Consider the following 23,033-nt stretch of genomic DNA (forward strand, 5'->3'; position numbering starts at 1 on the left):
CAATATCAGAACCTGTTGTTGTAGAAGCTGAGAAGGTTTCTTCTTAGAAAGATACTGTAACTGGGAGTTCTAGGCCCCTCAAAAGGCTTAGAAAATTAAATTCTGATGATAAAACTCCTACAGTGTCTCCACCTTTGAGGAAATCAAAGAAACAGAGAGCTCATAGGGACATAGTTGGTCAGATTCAGATGTAGTGGAAGCATCTAAGGAAGGGGATCAGGAATCTCTGATCTCAACAGAACCAGTTGTTATTGAATTACTTCCTTCTGCACAAACAGAAACTGCACAACATGACACTGCTCAAGACAAAATACCTACACCTCCTATGTCACCTATAGTTGATCCAGTACATACTTAAGAACCAGGTACAAGTGCTGAAATTGATATTCATAACCTGATTGTGCCTGAGGTTTTGTACTTGAAAGCTCCACCAATTCAACTCACTCCACCAACAACATCAATTTTGGATGTTGATCAGAACCTGGCTGCAGATCACAATTTAGAGGATAATGTTGAAGCCTCTATAGCCTCACATACTGCTATTTTATCAGAGGATGCTGATACTGCAGGATCTACAAGTTCTGATGCTGCTAATGAAGAAATTAGCGGTGAAGCTGCTGTAAATTTAGATGCTGATGCAGCTGGTCCATCAGGACATGCACCTCAACAAACTGTTCATAAAGCTGATTTAGTTAAAAAGTTTGTTACAGGGGAAGCACCAGTACCTTGGAGTGAAACTCCTAGAGGAAAGGAGTGGACTAAAGAATGGAACTCAGTTAGTTTTGTTCCTTCTGAAAAGATTCTTGCTGAGCATCTTGCAAAAGCTGATGAAATGCTGATAAATGATGATTTCAAAGCACAGCTGAGAGTTAATGCATTGAGTACAAGGTGAAGGGTTTTTAGCACATAAACGCAAAAAAAACGTAAATTTAAATCTTAAAAAAAAAACCGAAACCCTCCGCAGGATCCATGCGAAAAATAATATTTAATTCGTAGTTCAGTATGTTTACCTTAAGAAGCTTTACGTTAATGGAAAAATGGAGGTCTTTAATAGCGATCCAAGAGCGATGAACGGAAATCCCTAGCAGCTGCTCCTCAAGTGTGAAGCACTCCACCGGTATCCACCAAGAGTACAATGTGATGGAGGAGGAAGAGGTTGAGAGAATTAGTTGCCTCCCTCTTGTTCTACTTCAGAATTCAGGTTAATTATTTGGGTTGAGGCAAATAGGGTTTATAATAGTATATTTATAGGTAAAATTTTCAGCTGAAAATTTTCCATAAAATATTATTATTATTATTAACCATTTAATTGATTATTCTTATTAACCAATTAACTAATAATTAAAACACCTTTTAACAGTGTTGTAAAAAGCGCAAATCGGACCTAAGCGACGAGGTCACCTTCTAGCGCTTAAGCGCTAAAGCGGACGCTTAAGCGGTTTTAAAATCGGGTAATTAATTGGATTATTAATAAATAAATATATGTATATATATTAAAAATACTGAATTTTTTTGAATAAAGAAATAACATCCACATATTATAATAAACCAATAAAATGATATTTCACAAAGTCATAATTAACTAAAAAAATACAAGTAACATTTAAAAATATCAAATTACACTTCTTTAAAAAATAATATTTTTCTTTTTCTAATTATTTTTTAATCCCTATTCAATTTGGTCAAAAATCGCTTAAACGGTCAAAATCCGCCTACTTCTGCTTAAAACCTCTTAAACCCACTTAAACTTTACTAAACGCTTAATTATCCGATTTTGCACTAATCCAAGCGCTTTTACCTCCGATTCCGCTTAAACCCCCGCTTAAGCGTCCGCTTAATGCGCTTTTCACAACACTACCTTTTAATCATTAATCCCTTTTCTAAACACTTTAGAAAAATAATTCTCTCACTTGATTTAATTTCCAAAATTAAATTCTTAATTAATAATATTAAGAATTAATTAAATCTCATTTAATCAATTATTAAATCTGATAATTAATTATTTATTTCAAAAATAAATAATTACCAGCCATTATCAATTAATTCCTCCACCATTAAATCATTCTCTTTTATTGTGTGACCCTGTAGGTTCAATATTAAGCCGGTAGTAGAAATAAATAATAATAAAACTATTTTATCATTATTTATATAAATTCTCTAATTCATTAAATATGATTAATTAATAAATTAATCATATTTATTCTACATCGTGAGGGATACTTCTCAGCATATCGCGACTATCCGGATAATACGAATTCACTGCTTAGAATACCAAGAACCTATTCAGTGAGTAGTTACCGTACAATCAATTCCTTCTACCCTGCAATGTCACGATTAAATACAAGGCATGGAACTTGTGTCAAGCCTATCTTATTTAATCATTTGCTTTTCCATTCACTATGCTTAGTTCTATTTAATGTAAATTAGAAACTCCTTTCTAATTTCATTCACTCTGGCCAGAGATTCCAGAACTAGCATAAGTGGATCAACATTGAACATTCTCTTCCTTCACTGGAAGGGGTAGATCATTTATTGATCATACACTATCTTCGTGTACAAATTCCTATACCTAGTAGAGCCCTTATAATTGTCCCTGGAGACTAAGAACTAAAACAAAGCATAGTTCAGTGTACACAAGATGACTATGATGACCTCAAGTCTAAGGATACTTGTACAACTATCACTATGTGAACAACTGCTGACACGTGAGTGAACTCCATCAGTTGTTCAACTGTGTGAGTCATGTTCAGTGAACTTATTCTATAATAAGCACCTACATACTAGCTATAGTGTCACCACACAAATGTCTATGAGAACATACATCCTTCATAATGAAGCAAGCATAGTATGTACCGATCTTTGCGGATTACTAATTACCAGTTAGTAATCCTACGACCAGGAAATATTTAAGTTTAGAGTTATCATCTTTTAGGTCTCATTATTATGATCTCATCATAATCCAAAAAAAGCTTTACTCTAAACTATGGTATATCTTATTTAAACACTTAAATAGATAAAGCCCGCAATAAAACCAAAACAAGTCTTTTATTAATATCAATGAAATCAAAACAGATTACATAAAAGTTATTCCTAAATCATCATACATGATTGGACTCAGGACACATCTCTTTCACAAGGCACCTTCAAGGTCAACACTCAATAACTCATGACAAGGTAAATAAAATTCAATAAAACTTGATCCAGCAAGATATGAATGTGAAACTTGAAAATAACAGATTTTTCAAGCCAACCTTTGACAGAATTGCCTACACTGAGAAAACTCAGGAGAAGCAACAAACTCAAATTGAAGAAATTCTGAAGAATCAAGCTTCTCACCAAAATCAACTCAATGAGATCCAATCCTCAGTGGAATTGCTTGTCTCTCTTCTATTACCTGCTGATGCCAAAAAGGGGGAGAAAGTGATTAAGTCCAAATGCAAATCTATTCAGACACTGAAAGGAAATGATGATGGAAATGATGACCAGGGAAACTCTGATAAGGGTAGAGGTCAAGGTCAAGGCAAAGGACTTTCGTCAAGTAAAGCTAGAATTACAAGTCAAGGAACAAGTTCTGATACTGGGAGAAGAATAAGTTCTGATACTGGTAAAAGGATAAGTTCTGGTGAATATCTAGAACTTGATGAAGAAATTTCAAAGTAGTTGTTTCTTAAAGAAAATCCAGGAATGGACTTTGAGAGTCTAAAGGAAGAAGAAACTAGACTCAAAGCAGAAGGTATCAAGACAAAATCTAAAACTTCTGTTGTTGAAAAGAAATTTCCAAAGCCTAAGGGTATTGTGATAAAGGAAAGAACAAGTTCTGAGGCAACCAAGGCCAAATCACAAATGGAAATTGATCCAAGGTCCAAGGGCAAAGAAAAAGTTGATGAACCTGTAAAGGTTTATATGCCAGTCATGGATGAAGAAATAATTGATGATGAAGCAGATGCTAATCTTACTCTGATGCATAAGAAGATTTTCAAACAACCTCTGACATGGCTCATGTTGTTCAGAGTCAAGATATAGTAAGTTCTGATATAACAGGGAAGCAAGCAACCTCTGACATAGCTCAAGTTGGCTTTATATCAGAAGATAAGGAAAAGGAAACCTCTGACATTGCTCATGTTAAACCTTCAAAGATACTCCTACCAGGATTCACCAAAGCTAAACAGGCTCAACCTTTGAAGACTGCAACAAGTGGTTTTGAAGAAAGAGTTGTTACGGGAAAGGAAGCAAGAGATAAATCTGGGTTGGGTAATTCTGATGAAAGAAGAGTACATAACACTACCAATGATTTAACTTCCTTAAGTGAACCAGGTGTTGGAGCAACTCCTGAAAGATTGAATCGACTTGAATCTGTACAAATGGTTTACCATACCTTCTTGAAAGAACATATCTTGTTATATTTTATGACAGATGGAAGGGTATACCATATTAAGAAAAATGCTATACCACTGAAGTATTTTGAGGAACTGGAACATGTTCTATTCCTACTTCAAGTGAAAGAAAGATTAACAGATAGTGTTGCAGGGTATTTAAAGTCTCAAATTCAAAGACAGAAGAAGCTTTATTCTGTAAAGTCTGACAGCACATACTGTCCCAAGTACAGAGATCACAAAGGTGATATTGTCGATATGAAGCCTAACTCTACTAGGATTATAACTACTTTTCTGGGTTATAAGGCTGTGAAATTCAATCCAGAGTCTGACAAGGTATATCTGATTAGACTAGATCAGGAGATAAGAAAAGCTAATATAAATGATCTCAGAGCAGCTATTTTTCAAACTGGAAAAGATACAACTGAATTGATAAATGCTAAAAGGAGGATGGTCAATGAACTTGAATATGCTGAGAGATGTTTGTTGAAGAACTATCTCAGAACAACTCCTCATATCAAAGAGATCAGAAGAAATTGAAAGTTGAAGCCAAGTCAAAGATCTACAACTACTTAAATTCTGAAGTTTATACAGACTGAAGCTGTTATCAAAAGTTAAAGATGGTAAAGTTGAAAGGACTGTAAGTTATAGTTATCTAGTCAAATTCTCATGCATTTGTACTTAATGTTTTTGACATCATCAAATATCTGTTGAACTTGTATATTATGCTAATTTACAAGTTGGGGGAGATTGTTAGATATATTTGATAATGTCATGTGTAATATGATTTGTGTTTAGTTTTCAGATCTTACCTAACAGGATAAATCAGTACTTAACTGGAAATCAGCACTTATACTAAAGACAGAACTTAAGATATCAGAACTTAAGTTATCAGAACTTAAGTGATCAGAAGATATTTATTAGGAGATAATATCAGGACTTAAGATGACTTTCAGATAAGGTAGGCGGCTGATTGAAAAGAAAGAAGATCGAGACTAAGACATAAAGAATTGTGCATGAAGAATGAATTCTATGAAGAATAGAATACTTGGAAGAAAAGATAACTAGTTGATATATTTTAGGAAGCAGAATTATATTCCATATCAATTAGAAGATTATCTTGTAACCTGTGTAGTATATAAACACAGGCATAGAGTTTACACTATAAGTATTACGATTATCAAATTTATTATTCTTTGTAACTCTAGCAGCTCTCGTGATCATTTATTCATCACTGAGAGATGACAGTTCCATATTGTAACAGAGTTTATTATGTTGAATAAAATCTGTTTTCTGTTACTTGAGTTCTTATATTCGATTTGATTGTGCTAAACACTGTATTCAACCCCCTTCTACAGTGTGTGTGACCTAACAACAATAATACATAAAAATGAAAAACATAAAACTGAATGAAGTAATTAGATAAGAAATTTTTTGAATAAACAATAAAACAAAATCAGTTACATTATTATTTAAGTAAAACACATCAAGTAACAAGTACTTAAAATGCAACTAATATTAAATCATTAACAAACTAAGTAGTATCACAAAGTAAATATACGACTATGCCTAGCTCTCCATTCGTTATACATATTTTGAGCCATTTGATTTCTGAAATTAGTCCACGGGTCGGTTACAGCAGTTTATATACTTTGCCTCATGATCTTCATTATCTTCGTCATCGCCACTATCAGTCTTCTCATATAATTTATGGTCATTGAAAGATCTCGGAGGCATAATCTTTTAATCAAGTTATGCAATAAGGCACAGGAGAGCACAATACGACCACATGTTTGTAAACTAAACCAAGATGGACTCATAAGAATTTCCCATTATTCCCTTCAATAACCCGAAACATCGTTCAATGACATTTCTAGCTCTAATATATTTTAAGTTAAAATGCTCCCCGACCCTGTATGGTTGATGCTGACCATTATCCCACTCTCTAAGGTGATAAAGATGTACTCTATAGGGTGTAATAAATCCTTCTCCATTAGTGTATCATCGTCACATAAATAATAACAACCTTGTCAAAAAAAATAAGCAACTCATTATTCACTCCCATATTTAAGTTGCACTGATAATAAAATATGTTTACTAATTATCTTTAGGAACTTTTAAATCATCGGGCCTAGAAATTGCATCTCTAAGAACCCAACGATCATGTGTGGATAATATATAAATAAATTGCATATCAGGTGAGCATACTCTTAATACATTAATAGCCAGGGTACCTTTTCTTGTTCGATATTTTGGTCATCCTTCGCAAGGCACATTTACATTAATCATTGTACCATCAAGTGTTCCTAAAGAATTCTACAAAATAAAAACAATCAATTTAAATTATGTATTACATCTATAAATTGTCTTACAGAAAAATCAAATAATATACCTTGAAATATTTCCATCTCTCATCGTCACAATTCTCAGTAATAGGTGTTGGCTTTATAAGTAGCACATTATGTAACTTCGGGATCGCAAACAGACATGCATGAAATTGCCTTCTAACCGTTTCACCACTTCCATAAAAATGACCACTCACATGCACATATAAAATATGAACAACTCCATTTGTATCAAGATTATACAAGAAAAAAAAGTGATGTGGAAAAGCACATACATAAAAATATTGAAAAGGACCATAGATTAAATTATGATAGACTTTCGACAAAAAAATCATGATAGACTGAAAAAATTAGAGAAAAAAAGAGAATGAAATAAAGGGTAAAGTATTTGAAAGTTCTGTGGAGGTCTGATATGGATGAAAGATTTTTCTTTCTAGGTCTGTTATTTTTCTACGGCGCCAAAGTTAAAAAACAAGTGGGTTATTTATGGGAAAATGAAATAGAATTAACGTGAAAGATGTGGGGAACGAGGATAGACTAATAGTGGGTAAACCTAATAATAAAAAAAGATAAAGGGAATTAACAATTTCATAAAACAAACACCCACAAACGGAATGGGGCTACTCGTTTCCCTTTTCCCTTTGTCCATTACCTCTAAACAAACAACCCCTATTTTTTTTTTGAAATTTATAACTTATAAGTTATGATTCACCAAATACATCATGTTAGATATTGAATGCAATACAGGGGGGTGAATGTGTTTCTTGGATTTTTAGCCTTTTTAAACTTGTTTGGATTTTAGATGAACAAAGCAGTTTAGATTTTACAGAGATATTGTGTTTACAGAAATAACCAACAAACACAGTATTTTCAAAACTCACCTAATTTGTACTAATTAAGTTAGTCTTGCTACAAATTCTGGGTTTTTAAGAAAATAAGAACTCAGCTTCTATGTTGAGATAATTCAAGAAAATTTATATTTGTTTATTACTTGTGAACTAAGGACCAGTGCATACTTTATAGACTAGCAGCACGGGTTTACAAGACTTGCACTAAAATATACTAAACTACTTTCTAAAATAACCTTTTTCTATTTCCATTTCTAGCTTGGAAAATCTATGCAGAATCTTGCAGGTCTATGACCATCCTTTGTCCAATTAATCTTGGCCCTTGATCTTGTATTCTTTCAGATACTTTTTAGACTTTTCAATCTAGTGAATAGATTGTTTATTGACTGATAATCTTGAATCTTCAACTTGTATGCATTATGTAATTTGAGAAGTATGTCGAGATCTCCAGTTTGTTCTAAAGACTTATCGAAACCTCTGAGTTCTCTATAGGTAGAATTTACTTGTCGAGGTCTCTAGATCCTTACATGTGAAATGACTTGTCGATATGTCTGAGATCTCTACATGTATAAATGACCTGTCAATATCTCTGAGATCTCTATATGAGAAATTGACTTGTCGATATCTCTAATTCTTCACATCTTCATTTGACTTGTCGATATCTCTGAGTTCTCTAAATGAAGAAATGACTTGTCGATATCTCTAGTTCTCTACATCTTCATTTTACTTAGAACAGTTTTCATAGAACAGTTTTATTCAACTCCAAACTTCTACACTTTTCTCTGAGGCATGATCATGGCTTGATCTTCTCCCAAAGTTTATTCCTTAGCTTGAATCTGTTCACAGAAAAATCCTCCAGTCTAATCTTCTAACCTTTTTATAGACTCAAGAAATACAAGCTAAAATTAAATACATAAAAATTGACAATTTGACAAATACAAATTTTTATACATTAAGTAGTTACATTAGTTCAAACATCACAGCCACTAGGTGAATTTTTCATAGCCTGGTTCTTTCCTAATGAGGTCCTTGAGATTTACTAGCACTTAGAGTTCTTCAATTATTTCTGTCGCTCTTAAGGTTTCTACCAGCTTGAGCCATTCATCCAATGAGTAACTACTGAGGTAACCAACTTTAAACCTTGAAAATTTGCCAATTTCAATGTTCAGAAAATGTCTATCTTTTGATACTCTACTCAGCCCCCTTGTCTTGAGTTCATTTGATCTCTGTTCAAACATCTCTATCTCCCTGATATACTGCCTTTCCCTTTCCTCCTTTCCCGCCTTTATTCTTGCATGTCTTTCATTCCTTTCTCCCAGCCTCTCAGACATCACAAACTTTCACATTATTGTACTAGTATCCTTGTCCTTCATCAAGTTAATCGCCCTCTTCAATTCTATGGTTGAAAATGTTTCCATTACTTCCCTTCTGAGAAAAACGAAGGAGCCATCCAAATAGTAGATTTTGACTTCTGCCAAAAAGACAACCCAAACTTTGACAATTTCTTCAGATAATTATTGGAAATAGTCATCATATTTAGAGGCAGAAAATCATCTCGATTGAAGCAGTTCCAGATGACACCAGCATCAACTTGCATTTTCCTTGGTTTTCTCCCAGCAGTCTTGAAGTGAGTTTTGGTTGGAGGCTTGAATGAAGGTAGATTTCTTATTTTCTTTAGTGTGATTTGGATGAATCTGATTGGTATCTTGAGTAAGAAGATTGTAGTTTACTTACACAAGAATTTAAGTTTTTGAGGTTGGATTGATTGAGTGTTTATTCGGCTTGCCTTGGAGGTTTGAGTAGGTTGGATTTTTGAAACTTTTGCTTCCTGAACGTTTTGTTTATGTGACTCCCCTTCACCACCTCTCCTACTTTTCTTTCCATCTTCTTTCCTCTCTTCTTTCACCTTGCTCTTCTCATACACTTTGATATGCCTGTTGCTTTAGAAGATTGACTTGGATTTGAACCAGAGGATTTATGTTCATCCTTCTTCTGCTCATCATCGTCCAAATCATATTTGGTGTTGAATTGAGTTTTTGGCAACAAGTTATCAACATTTCTCAAATATCTTTCCAATATCTTTATCATCTCCTCAACTTCTACAGTCTTGATCCTTTTGTGCTTCAAGTCAATTTCTAATATAATGATCACCCTCAAATTTCTCATGACACGGTGCATTGGAATCCTGAAATGTTTGCACCTTTTGGTTGCTAAACAGATGTAGGTCACTCCCTTGCTAGGTTGGAGACATGCTTCCGGAAAAGCAGTTATTTGAGCCTTTTTGAGTTCATTTAGCAAGAGAGTGTCCTCTGGGATCACCCTGTTGACTAGGATGTCCAGCTCAGATGCTCTTTTAGATATGAGATAGTTGAGAGACACCTGCATACATCTGTACACACCAGAGTCATTATGTTTGCAACAATCCTCCTCTCCTGAAAGTTTTCTACAGTCTCCATTATCACCCTTAGAAATTTGATATTTCTGTCCAAAGCCTTTTTGTGTGTGAAGAAGTTGTTAGTTAGAGAAACTCTGAGAGCCCTGAGCAATTCACCAAACTCTTTGTCCAAACAGGGTCCATCAGCTGCTTTCTGTAGTATTTCTTTTCCAACATCAACTTGACTTGTTTGAACTGTGGTTTGGATGGATGATGATTTTAGCAGTCTGGCTTCTATCTCCCCTTTAGAGGAGTAGGAATTTCAAGCCTAACTACTTCTGGAAATGTAGGAAAAGGAATGTTCAAAGCCCCCATAATAGCTCCGAGAGAGACATAATTTTGCATTTGTAGGTGTTTGTGGGAGTCTACTAGGGACTTGATATCTTGCTATGGACTCTGCACCAAAGCTGTCAACTGAGAAACTTGAGTTATCAAAGAGCATTAAAATACTGTAGTGATGAGATTTGAGCTTGCAAATTTTGGATTTGTAGGGGTGTTGATGTAGACAAGGGTTGTTGTGAGCTTGATGCTGCCAAAGGACCAACAGAATTCTGCACAACATTCTTCACCTCCTCTATGACCAAGGCTGAAGGTTCAAACCTAGCTTTGTAAAGTTGATCCAGTTTGACCTTTGAGTCATTATGTTGAGTGATTTGCTTCTGGATGACTTCATATAGAGCTATGAAAGATTTACTTAGCTTGGACACATTTTCTTCTACATGAGTGAGAGAGAGGGCTTGAAGTCTGTCTGAGAATTTATTGAACTTGGTCTTGATTTCTTGAAATATTGGCATCAACTCATCAATCCTGTCATTTACCAACTTCTTCACTTTAGTTTGATGCTTGACGAGAGTGCTTTCCATTGCTCTTCCAATGTGATGAAAGGCCTTCAATTGTGCTTTGTACACCCCTGTCACAACATCATATACTTCCTGAGGAGTGAGAACCTTAGCATTACTACCCAAAATGGTAACATATTCTTCTTTGAATTTTGCTAAGACCTCCTCCATAGTTATTGTGAAATTCTTTGAGAGCCATGCATCCACATTACCATCTGCTTCATTTATAATTTTCTCCTGCCGCTCTTTAACATCCTCCTTGTATAATATTAGTATTACTTGATAGACTTGGTTTGACATATCTGTTGTAAGGAGTTGTTGGGAGATATTGGATAGGCCTGCAAGTTACTCAACCAAAAGATCATCAACTGTAGTAGGTTGGGCTTGAGCATCATGCAACCATTGAGATAAAAGATGAGAAGGTTGTGGTGTAGTGTTTGAGGTGGATGGGATGTCTGTTTGGTTTGAGGTGGATGGTATGGAGGTAGTAGGTAACCCTGTGACTGGAGTCACAGTTGAACTCATAGTTGGAACTGTGGTTGTGATAGTGTGTTGTTCACCAATAATGGGAACCTCCATTTGAACTGGAGGGGATTTAACCAGGTTCCTGTCATGTAACATGGCCTCAAACCCTTGTTCTTTTTATAAAGAACTGGCACTTGAATGTGCTAAACTTGCCTCCCCAATAGCTGGACCATTGGCAATTTTACTCCCAGCTTCAATTGATAGAGCAATTTTAGCTAGGGTTTTGAGGGGAGTTGTTCCTACTTGAGGAACCTCCAATTGAATTGGAGAAAATTTAGATAGCTCCCCCTCAGGAGTACTACCCTAAAACCTATCAATCTGTGAAGATTGTTTAGCACATGAAGGTGCTTGAGAAACATCCATATAGTCTTCAGTTAAAACTGATGAAACCTCTGTGGTTTTGATAGTGTCATCAAGGTCTACCCCAGCTTGTAGCCTCTCACCATCTAAATATGGTTCCCGGGTGGTGATCACAGTCTCTTAAACCGTGTCACTTGATTTTGACAACACTTGAGAAGTGGATTCAAGTGTTTCATTATATGAAGAAGAAAATTGAGATATGAGATTAGTGATGTAAGCATTGAGTGTTGGCAGCTCCCCTTGAATGGATGAGGGAGCTTCAAGTGATGTTCTCTCATTGTTAGTGCCGACCTTATTTCTTCTTTCATCAACTTGAGAGTGCTTAAGTTGGGGTGCAGATTCTTTAAAAATTGCATTAGGGAGAGTGCTTTATTCAATAGAGACACCCTTTTGAGAGGATGCCTCTAAAGTCTGTTTAAGTCCCTCTTTTACAACTGCATCCTTTTGTGAGGATACAGAGGTAGCTCCATGAGTGGTCAGCTCAGAATTCTTTGTCTTTTTTTAGATTTTTGACCAAGGTAGACTCTAGTTGAATTTGGTCCTCATCACTCTCATTTACAGTATTTATGGGTGCCTGCTTTCTCTTTTTTTTACTCACTCCACCATGTTGAGAGGAAGAAGTGGTTGGTTTCCTAGCTTCTAGTGGTAATGAAGAAAGGGTCTCAGTTATGGAAGGTCCATGTTGGTGTTCCTGTGTTTGTACTTCCACAGGTATATGAGCCATAATTATACTAGATATGACACTAGACCTCATGTCAGGCATAGGGTATGGGTAGGTCCTGAATCTTTCTAACATAAAGTCCGTGATTCTCAGACCTACTGGGACCTTATTCTTTGTAATTAGTGAACTAAATAATATTTTGGACACTTATTTATAATTGCCTATTTTAGTCCTATCAATACCATTAAGTAAATGTATGTTTGTAACTTTATGAATTAAAGTAGACATAATAAACCTAGTAAAAAAAATTCCTTACCTCTTGTGGCCAAAGGCATTGTGAGCCTTGGGCTGAGTTCTTCTAGGATCAATAACCCTATATTAATGTGCCTATTGTGAGCCATGGAGAACACCATCTTTTGGACCATACTGGATATATTGTCATACCCAGTCTTCCTGCAGGTGAAGGCTCTCACTATTGAGTTAAACAAGAATGACCATTCCCAGTCTTCTCACTGTAATTTATGAAGTCCATAAACTCAGATAGCTCATGTTGAGTTGGTACCTCCACCATGTTGTCAGTAGGGATTCCAAGCGCTTTGTTGACATCATTATCATCAAATTCCACTTGTTGGACTTGGATTGAGCAGTTTACCACCAAAAACACAGCTTGATTCTCATGCACAACTGTCCTAACCACGGATGAATTCCAGAAGTCATTGAGAACATCCATATACATAATAGGATTAGCATTCAAAGTACCTGAAAAGTAAGTGTCAGACAAAAACTTAACAAAGCTCTTGAAACTGTCAGGAACTTGGTTAGCATATGTGAAAGTTAGGTAGTTGGTACCGTCCTTAGGGATAACAATTCTAACAGTGTTTGAAACCATTGTAAGTGTTTGAATTTGAGTGGGTAGGAAATTTAAAAGAGAAAGAGCTCGAAATGAGAAAGAACGGTTAAGGTTTGCAAAAACTAGGTCAACTGAGATCTCGAAAGTGTAAAAAGGGGTTATGTCGAGATATCTGTGTATTTACAGAAAAAGGTAAGTGACTTGTCGGGAAGTAGGAATAAACGTTTGGGATTTGCTTATCGAGAAGTCACGTGAAAGAATAGATACATATCGATATGTTATTTTCCTGACTCTTGTTGAGAACTAGATAGTGACTTATCGAGATGTCAAATAAATACCCAGTTTATCCTGAATGGACTGAATTTTTCCAAATTTTATTTGAATAAATCAAAAGAAAATTAAAATGATTTTATATCAAAAATATTTTACGAGAATAATTTATTAAATTATATTATTTCAGTTCTAAGTTATCGAGAATTCTAAAATGTATACTTGTAGAGAACTCTATGAATCAACATATGTCGAGACCTCTACAAGACTTATCGAGAAGTCATAATGAGGCTTGTCGAGAAGTCCTTCGAGAAGTCAGGAAAAAGACTTATCGAGAATTCTCAAAATGACTCGTCGAGAAGTCATTTAGACTTGTCAAGAACTCAGTTCTCTATATACTTTTGTTCTTTTCAGTTCTATCTTATATTAATTTTACATATTGAAAATGTAAACTCACATTTAGACAGTATTTCTCAGAATTTGAAAAATTCCAAGTTAATTTTAAAATATGAAAAATAAATATACAAAGAGTTCTGAAATATTTATAAATCATATTCCAGTTAATTTCCAATTAAATCAAATTAATTTTGATTTATAAGAAATTAATCTGCTGCAACATATTAGTTGAGTTCTTCCCTTTAGGATGAAGAATTGAACATACCAATTTCACCAAAAAGTCTAATAAAAGTTGCTTAATCCAAAGGTTTAGTGAAAATGTCAGCTAATAATTTTTTGTTGGAACAAAAATGAGTTCAATAGTACCATTTGCGGCATGTTCTCTAATAAAATGGTACCTTAAATCAATGTCCTTAGTTCTAGAATGATTAACTGGATTAGCAATAATAGATATGGCACTAGCATTGTCACATATAATTGGAATTTTGTGTAACACTAAGCCATAACCCATTAGTTGATTTCTAATCCAAAAGCACTTGAGCACAACAACTGCCAACAGCTATGTCTTCAGCCTCAGCTATGGAAGTTGACACAGATTATTGTTTCTTACTATACCAGGATACAATTTTTTGTCCAATAAATTGACAGCTTCCACTAGTACTCTTTCTGTCAACCCTGCATTCAGCAAAATCTGCATCTATGTATCCAACAGCTTCAAATCATATTCCCTTAGGATACCATAGTCCCAAGTTTGGTGTTCCCTTTAAGTATCTGAAAATCCTTTTCACAGTCATCAAATATGATTCCTTTGGATAGGCTTGAAATTTTGCACACAGATATGTTGCAAATATAATGTCTGGTCTATTAGCAGTTAAGTACAGTAAAGATCCAATCATTCATCTATAACCTGAAATGTCTACACTTTTTCCCTTCTTATCTTCATCCAACTTTATAGCTATAAACATAGGTGTTGATGCAGGTGAACAATCAACCATTCCAAATTTCTTTAATAAATCTTTAACATACATGGTTTGGCTGATAAAAATTTCATCACTTCTTTGGATGACTTGAAGTCCAAGAAAATAACTTAGTTCTCCCATCATGCTCATCTCATATTCACTCTGCATGAGTCTTAAAAATCTTTGACATAAATTTTCATTTGCAGAACCAATAATGATATCATCCACATAAATTTGAACTAGGATCATATCACCATCATGCTGTTTGTAGAATAGAGTCTTGTCAATTGTTCCTCTAGTGAATCCGTGTTTAAGTAGAAATTCTGACAGTGTGTCATACCCAGCTCTAGGAGTTTGCTTCAATCCATAGAGAGCTTTTAGCAGTTGATAAACAAAATCTGGAAATTCTAGATCTTTAAAGTCAGGTGGTTGTTGCACATAAACCTCTTCTTCCAACTCACCATTAAGGAATGCACTCTTCACATCCATTTGATATACTTTAAAGTTTGAGTGTGCAGCAAATGCAAGAAAGATCCTTATTGCTTCAAGTCTTGCAACTGGAGCAAAAGTTTTATTATAATCAACTCCTTCTTCTTGTGAGTAGCCTTTTATAACCAACCTTGTTTTGTTCCTTGTTACAATTCCATTTTCATCCATTTTTTCATGTACACCCATTTTGCTCCAATTATGCTTCTGTTCTTTGGGGCAGGAACCAACTTTCAAACTTTGTTTCTCTCAAATTGATTTATCTCTTTTTGCATGGCAGATATCCAGTCAGGATCAAGTAGAACTTCCTCAATTTTCTTAGGCTCAATTTGTGAAAGAAAGCATGCATGTAAACATTCATTTGCATTTGCACTTTTAGCCCTCACTCCGGCATTTGGATCACCAATAATTGCATCTCTTGTGTGACACCTATCCCATTTTTTGGTGTGATTTTGTTGACTTGAATTTTCTGCATTTTCTTCACCATTGGCATGACTTGCAGAACTTTCTCTTATTCCCCCCTGAGTTTGTGCCATCAAATTCAGGTGTATGAGATGAGTTTTCATTCTCATGATTCACTTGGTTAATTGACTCTTCATTCATTCTGTTGCTTGTGTTGATCTCAGCTTCATCTTCAGAATCACTAACAATGTTTAAATTTTCAAACTTAAGGGCTCCAGCTTTATTCTCATCAAGGCATTCTAAGCCTAAACACTTATCATCATCAAAAGTCACATATGTGATTTCTACAATTTTCTTTTGTTCAAGCACATAAACTCTGTAGGAAGTTTTCTCCAATGAATATCCCCAAAAAATTTCTTCAAAAACTTTGGAGTCAAATTTTCTCATATATTCAGAGTTGACTTTTAGAACAAAGCACTTGCTTCCAAACACATGCAGATGCTTCACAGTAAGCTTCCTTTTTGACAAAATAGACTTAGGTGACTTGCCAAGATTTTTGTTGATGATATATCTGTTTTGAGTGTAACATGCAATGTTGACAGTTTCTTCCCAAAAACTTGTTGGCAAATTGGCATCTTGTAGCATTGTTCTAGCAGCCTCAACGAGAGTTCTATTCTTCCTTTCAACTACCCCATTTTGCTGAGGTGTCCTTGTAGCTGATAACTCTTGAAAAATGCCCTTGTCTTTGCAGAATTCATTTAATATTGCATTCCTAAATTCTGTGCCACTGCCACTCCTCAATCTTTTTACACAATTTTGATCTTCAGCCTACTTCTTAATCTTCTTGATCTTCAGCCACTGCCACTCCTTTGAATGCATAAACTCTACCCATGTATACCTTGAGTAGTCATCCACCATTACAGGTGCATATTTCTTTCTAGAAATAGATTACACATTAACTGGTCCAAACAGGTCCATGCGAATAAGTTGCAGCGGTGCACTTATGAAATTCACAGTTTTGTTTTTGTGACTAGACCTTTTCATTTTGCCTTTTCTACAAGCCTCACAAACTTCATCTTGAGCAAATTCCAGATTTGGCATGTCTTTCACTAATTCTTTTTTCACCAAGGTATTAATTGCTTTATAATCTTGGTGAGAGAGTTTCTTGTGCCACAACTTGCTTTACTCAATAGATGCCTTGGTGTAGAAGCAACATATACCATCCTTATTTGTTGAGTATAGATCTGCAACAAACAAGCATCATTTCCTTGCTCCTTTTAAAGCAATTTCACCTGTATTTTTGCTGATAATTGAGCAGTTGTTAGGTCCCGAATTATCGTAAAGGGGGGGGGGTTGAATACGATAATCACTAAATTAAAAATTCTTTTGAATCTTTAGCGGATATAGATTTAGTGCTCAGTTAGTGGTTCTGTGTTCTTGAGGTGAATAGTGTTTGGTAATATAAAACGAGGAACACAAGATATTCTGGAAAATATATATTCGTATATAAATCCGCGAGGGGTGTTGCTACACTCCGGTAAATAAATTAATCGGCTACAATCTAAGAACAACAAAATTCCTAGTTTCTACAAAATTTACAAATCAAATCCTATACAATGATCTAGCATTTGTTTGTCTAAGGATTTAATTACAGGGTAACGATTATAATGTCCCTATGAATATTCAAGAATTAAATCGGGCATTATATTACTCCGATGAGAAGAATAACAGATTTACAATGTGCCCAGAGCTTCTCTGTATTTTCTTTGCTGCTAGTTTTACCTCATCTCGTTGGAGAAGAAGATAAAAACTCAGAACAATACAACTGATATCTTCTGCTTCAGATGTGTAGACTTTATATCAATTTAAATATGTGGCTCCGAATAAACCACATAAATTAATTAATAATTAATCAATAATGTTGTGGTTGAGGTTTTTGTGGCGACCAAGAGTGAATTTGCCTTAGAAAAATTTAACTTCATTCTCTATGGTGACCAAGGTGAACCTATGGTGAATTTGCCTTAGAAAAAATTCATCCCATTTCTCTATGGCGACCAAGGTGAACCTAGGGTGAATTTGCCTTAGAAAAAATTCAACCCATTTCTCTATGGCGATCAAGGTGAACCTAGGATGAATTTGCCTTAGAAAAAATTCAACCCATTTCTCTATGGCGACCAAGGTGAACCTAGGGTGAATTTGCCTAAAAAAATTCAACTCATTTCTCTATGGCGACCAAGGTGAACCTAGGGTGAATTTGCCTTAAAAAAATCAACATATTTCTCTATGGCGACCAAGGTGAACCTAGGGTGAATTTGCCTTAGAAAAAATTCAACCCATTTCTCTATGGCGACCAAGGTGAACCTAGGGTGAATTTGCCTTAGAAAAAATTCAACCCATTTCTCTATGGCGACCAAGGGATGAAAACTGCACTTATGAAATTATTCTTGCTCTCATTTATTCCCTGAGTATCACACTAAGTCAAGATCAGTTCCTGTACTGAAATATTGAATTGTACATCCAGAATATTGCTTCTGAAGATCAATATACTAATCATGATGACTCCTACTACAAGGTAGTGATCACCTTGACTTAGTTTCTGTAGAGCATTGCATTCCCTGAGCTATCCCATCTTTAAGTATTCTCTCTTGAGTCTTCGTCCGAATCATAAAACCTGTATTCTCTAATACGAATCATCAATTAACAATCCTTTTAATGATAATACTCATATTCCTTTCATGAAATGCCAACGCCTAATGCAACTGGTCTGGTTCACAGACGACTAGCTCCGATTCAGGTCTTCATATTATAGACTTGATTACATTGTTAAGCTTGCCTCAACTTTATTTCTTCGTACACTGATTGTCAACAAACAAATGTACTTTTACTGGAATCCTTTCTGGTATTATAGACAACGTCTTCATTGCTACTACAATCTTGAATACTTCATTCATTGTTCTTCACTGATGCTTGAACATATAAATGAACTCCTGTCAGTGAGTATAGCTTCAAGACTGCAATTGTCTTCTTTAACCTTTGTCTATACCATGTCTTCAATTCTTCAGATTCCTATGCTTCATACATTGTCTATCTTCAATCAATGGTGTAAGGCATATGTCATAGCCTATTTGTATATTCGAGGATTCAACTCAACTCAAATAAGAATGTAATAAGTAAATAGTGGATCTACCGTCAGAGAGATCTCGCAAAGTAACATCTGTCAGAGGATTCAGAAACAAGGTTCATCTACAGACTTGAGGAGTTAATTCACTGGAAGAAGTTCAAGAAATTGATCAAGCCTCAGTGATATAAATCAAGATCGTGGATTTAATCAAGTGACAGAGATCTCGTCAGAGTATCATTAATTACAAGGATTTAATCTGAAGAAAATCAAAGTGTCAAAGTCAAGACATGAAGAAACGTCACGGAAGTTAGTCACTCATGAACCAGACAGTACATCGAGTGTCAACATTGAAGTGGTGGAATTGATTCATATATTTCAGTGATTTTCAGAAGATATACAGAAGAATAGATGCTGCTCAAAATTAGTATTAATTCTCTATTAATTAATTAAGTCATATAATTTAATTAAGAAAATAAATTATATCTGCAAAAGATTAATTTATTTGATTAATTAAATTAATTGATTAATTAATTCTGAATTAATATTAAGAATTTTCAGAATTTAAATTGGTTTAAAAATCTGTTTTAATTCAACAAGACAACTGATTGTATTAGTATGACAATCGGTATGACAATCAATAGTCATACCGAAAGTCATGCTAATTCAAAAGGATTGTCTTACCAGAATTTTTATAGGATTTAAATCTATTTATTTTCAGCAAAAACAATCTGTTTGAACTACTATGACAATCGGTATGACAATTGATTGTCATACCGAAAGTCTTGCTAGTTCATTCTGATTGTCTTGCTAGCTCTAAAGATAGTCCTACTGATTGTCTTACTGAGCCAAAGGATTGTCATGCCAGCTCTATTTTCATTCGGCTGAATTGATTAAAAAGAAGCAGAAACATTCATTCACAACATCCACAACACAGAACTCGAGAACAAAAGAAAAAGAAGCAGACACAATATTTCATCCTTCATCTGCAGAAATTCAAGATCAAAATTCTAGTTTGTAAAGTTAAATCCAAACCACTAGAATTATTTATCTTGTTCTTGTGTAACAATCTAGCGGATCAAAATCCCTAGAACTTAATCTCAAATCGCGTTTAGCATTTGATTCTGATTATTGCAAAAATAGAAAAAGTTCATGTCGAATTTATTCTAAATTTGTGATAATTAATTTGAGGTTAATTCCTTGTAATCGATACAGTTGTTGTAACACCTTTCAAGTTTAATAATATTTTTATTTAACTTGAATTTTGTTTCACATTTTTTATTCCGCATTTAATTCGATTATTCGGTACTGTTTGTATTCAACCCCCCCTTCTACAAACACATTGGGACCTAACAATTGGTATCAGAGCCTTCTAATTAACGAACAAATCAAGATCCTAGACTTTTGTGATTTTTCAACTCCTTGAATTTTTATTCATTCAAAAATTCATAATGATTTCATAAAAAGTTGGAACCGTTAAAATTCCACAATTTGATAAAGAGAATTATATTATGTGGAAGAAGAAGATGCTCTTATTTTTACAAGTGGCAAATCCCAAATATTCAAACTTGTTAAAGAAGGGGATAAGAACTCCGATGGTTATTGAACCGGAGGTGATAGTAGATGATGTTGTGATCACCAAAGCCAGAACCTATCCTAAAGATCTTGAGGATTTTTCTCCTGCTGAAAAAGATGAAGCCTCCTTGGATGCCAGCCTTCAGTTAATTTTAATTGATTCCCTTGATCCCTTGATGAACAGACATGTGATGAACTGTAAAAATTCCAAACACATGTGGGAAACTATTGAGGTGATCAATGAAGGCACAGAGGAAGTTAGGGAGAACAAGTCGGAGATCCTAACCTCTGAGTATGAATATTTTAAATCAAATCCAGGAGAAGGAATTACTGAAGTGTTTGAGAGGTACAATGCGTTGATCAACAACCTGAACATAAATGGGAAATATTATTCAATCAGGGAGGTCAACAAAAAGTTCCTTTTAACACTGCCAACTCATCTTGAACATAGAATCACTGCCATTAGAGAAGCTAGAGATCTGAGTGAGATTTCTTTGGACAGGCTCTATGGAGTGTTAAAAACCTATGAGTTGGAGCAGATTCAACAGAAGGAAGTCTACGGGAAGGATAGAATGGTCAGCACATCTACTGCACTTGTAGCTGAAGGTCAACAACAACAGCAATCTCAACAATTGGAGAGAATGGTATAGTGTTCCAAGGCTGAGGAAAATATGTTAGTAGCAGAATATGATCCTCCTACTACAAATCAATCAAGTGATGATTTTTATTCCTTGGAAGAGCTGGAGCAATTGGAAGACGAGTCAATGGCCCAAATTGTCAAGAGATTCTCCCATGTCAGATTCAAGAGGAATCCCAAGCTTAAGTACAAGTCCAACTACAACAAATTCCAGAAAGGTGGATCTTCATCCTCTAACACCAGCAGTGGTGGATACAAAACAGGGATGGTTGATCGGAGCACCATTAGATGCTATAACTGCAATGAGTTGGGACACTTTGCCACAGAATGTAGGAAGCCAAAGCAAGTAAGAAAGAACTCTGAAAGGGCTTATCTGGCAAAGGGAAGAAGCTGGGATGATACTGACAGCCAAGATGAAGATGAAGGAAATCTTGCTCTTATGGCTATTGATGGAAAAGCTTCATCGTCAAGAATAGAGGTAAAACTTTCTGATGCTGAAATGGTTTATCATCTAAGAGGTAACTTAGATTGTGCACGTCATGATAATGAACTGTTAAGTTTACAGATCACAGACCTTGAGAAAGAGGTCAATGAATTAAGACTTGTGCACATTAATCAAGACAAATTAAAAGAACAAGTATCTTTTCTAGAGAATAGAGTTGACTGTTATAGAAAACTCGAAACTATTCTCAAAGACAAGATCACCGGTCTTGAGACTAAGGTTAGAGCCTACTTCAATTCTTGTTTGAAGGCTAAAGAGTTCTACAGTAAGCAATCTGTTAATCAAACATCTGGAATAGGTTATGATTACAATGTTGCTATTGGAGAATTAGGCATAAACTCCCCTCCTCGTGTATGTGCTAAAGGGAGGGAAGTACCACATGTACTTAAGGGTGTTGATGAACCCCTCTATAAACCATCAATTGTTGAACCATTTGATGCGACCTCTTCTGTTATTCAGGAAGAAATACGTGCTGAAGATCATGCTAATGAGAAGGTTGTTTCCAAGTCAAGTGTGTCGAAAGTTCCAGTCAAAGTTGTGAAAGCAACTGAGACTAACTCAGACACACATGGGTTGGATAACAAAAATGACATGTCTGCCATGCATAAATTGCCTGCTATTAATCACTCTCATAAAGTATGTGGTGTTTCTAATTGTATGTCTTGTGCTTTTAATATGATGTATGCTTATTTTAATGGTAAGCATGTTTCTAATGATAAGACTACTCCTCGTCAGCATGTGAATAACAAGAAGCATGATAGGTCTAAGACTGCTAGTCCTTCTAAAGCTAGAAAGGAGACATTTGTGCCTAAGCTTAAACAGAAATTTGTTAAGGCTGTTTACAAGGTCAAATGTTCAGTCATTGAAAAAGTTGAGGCAATTAAAATTAAAAATGTTATTTTGCCTGACAAAGGACAGTTCTACAAGAATGCCGAGCCCAACCAAGTTTGGGTTCCGAAGAAGGTCTAATCCATTTGTAGTGCAGGGCATTAAACAGGTGTAACCGATAGTGTGGATTCTTGACAGTGGATCATCAAGACATATGACCGGAGATAGAGCCCTGCTATCAAATGTGGATTGAGAAAGCTGGCCCCCTGGTTACCTTTGGAGATAACAGCAAAGGTTTATCTGAGGGATATGGCTGTTTGCAAGCTGGGAATGTTATCAGTGAAATTTTGTATATTGTGCTAGGTTATTATCAGGAAGCAGTATCTAACATATAGCACCGGTGACGAGACTTGAGAATATTATAACATATCAAGCACCTGCTGCACATTACACTTGGAATTCAACTCTAGTAAGATGTGTACAAGTGTACTCCTGTTTGGTGAGTCAAAAGAGGAAGTCAGTGCACCACAGTTCATGGACTTTGCAGTTGCAGATCTATTGGACTATGCAATCTCTTCTTCACAATCTCACTTCAGGTTGGTATGAACTAGTATACTGCTCAAGC

Source organism: Apium graveolens, chromosome 2 (assembly GCF_009905375.1).
Source record: "Apium graveolens cultivar Ventura chromosome 2, ASM990537v1, whole genome shotgun sequence".
Taxonomy (NCBI): Eukaryota; Viridiplantae; Streptophyta; class Magnoliopsida; order Apiales; family Apiaceae; genus Apium; species Apium graveolens.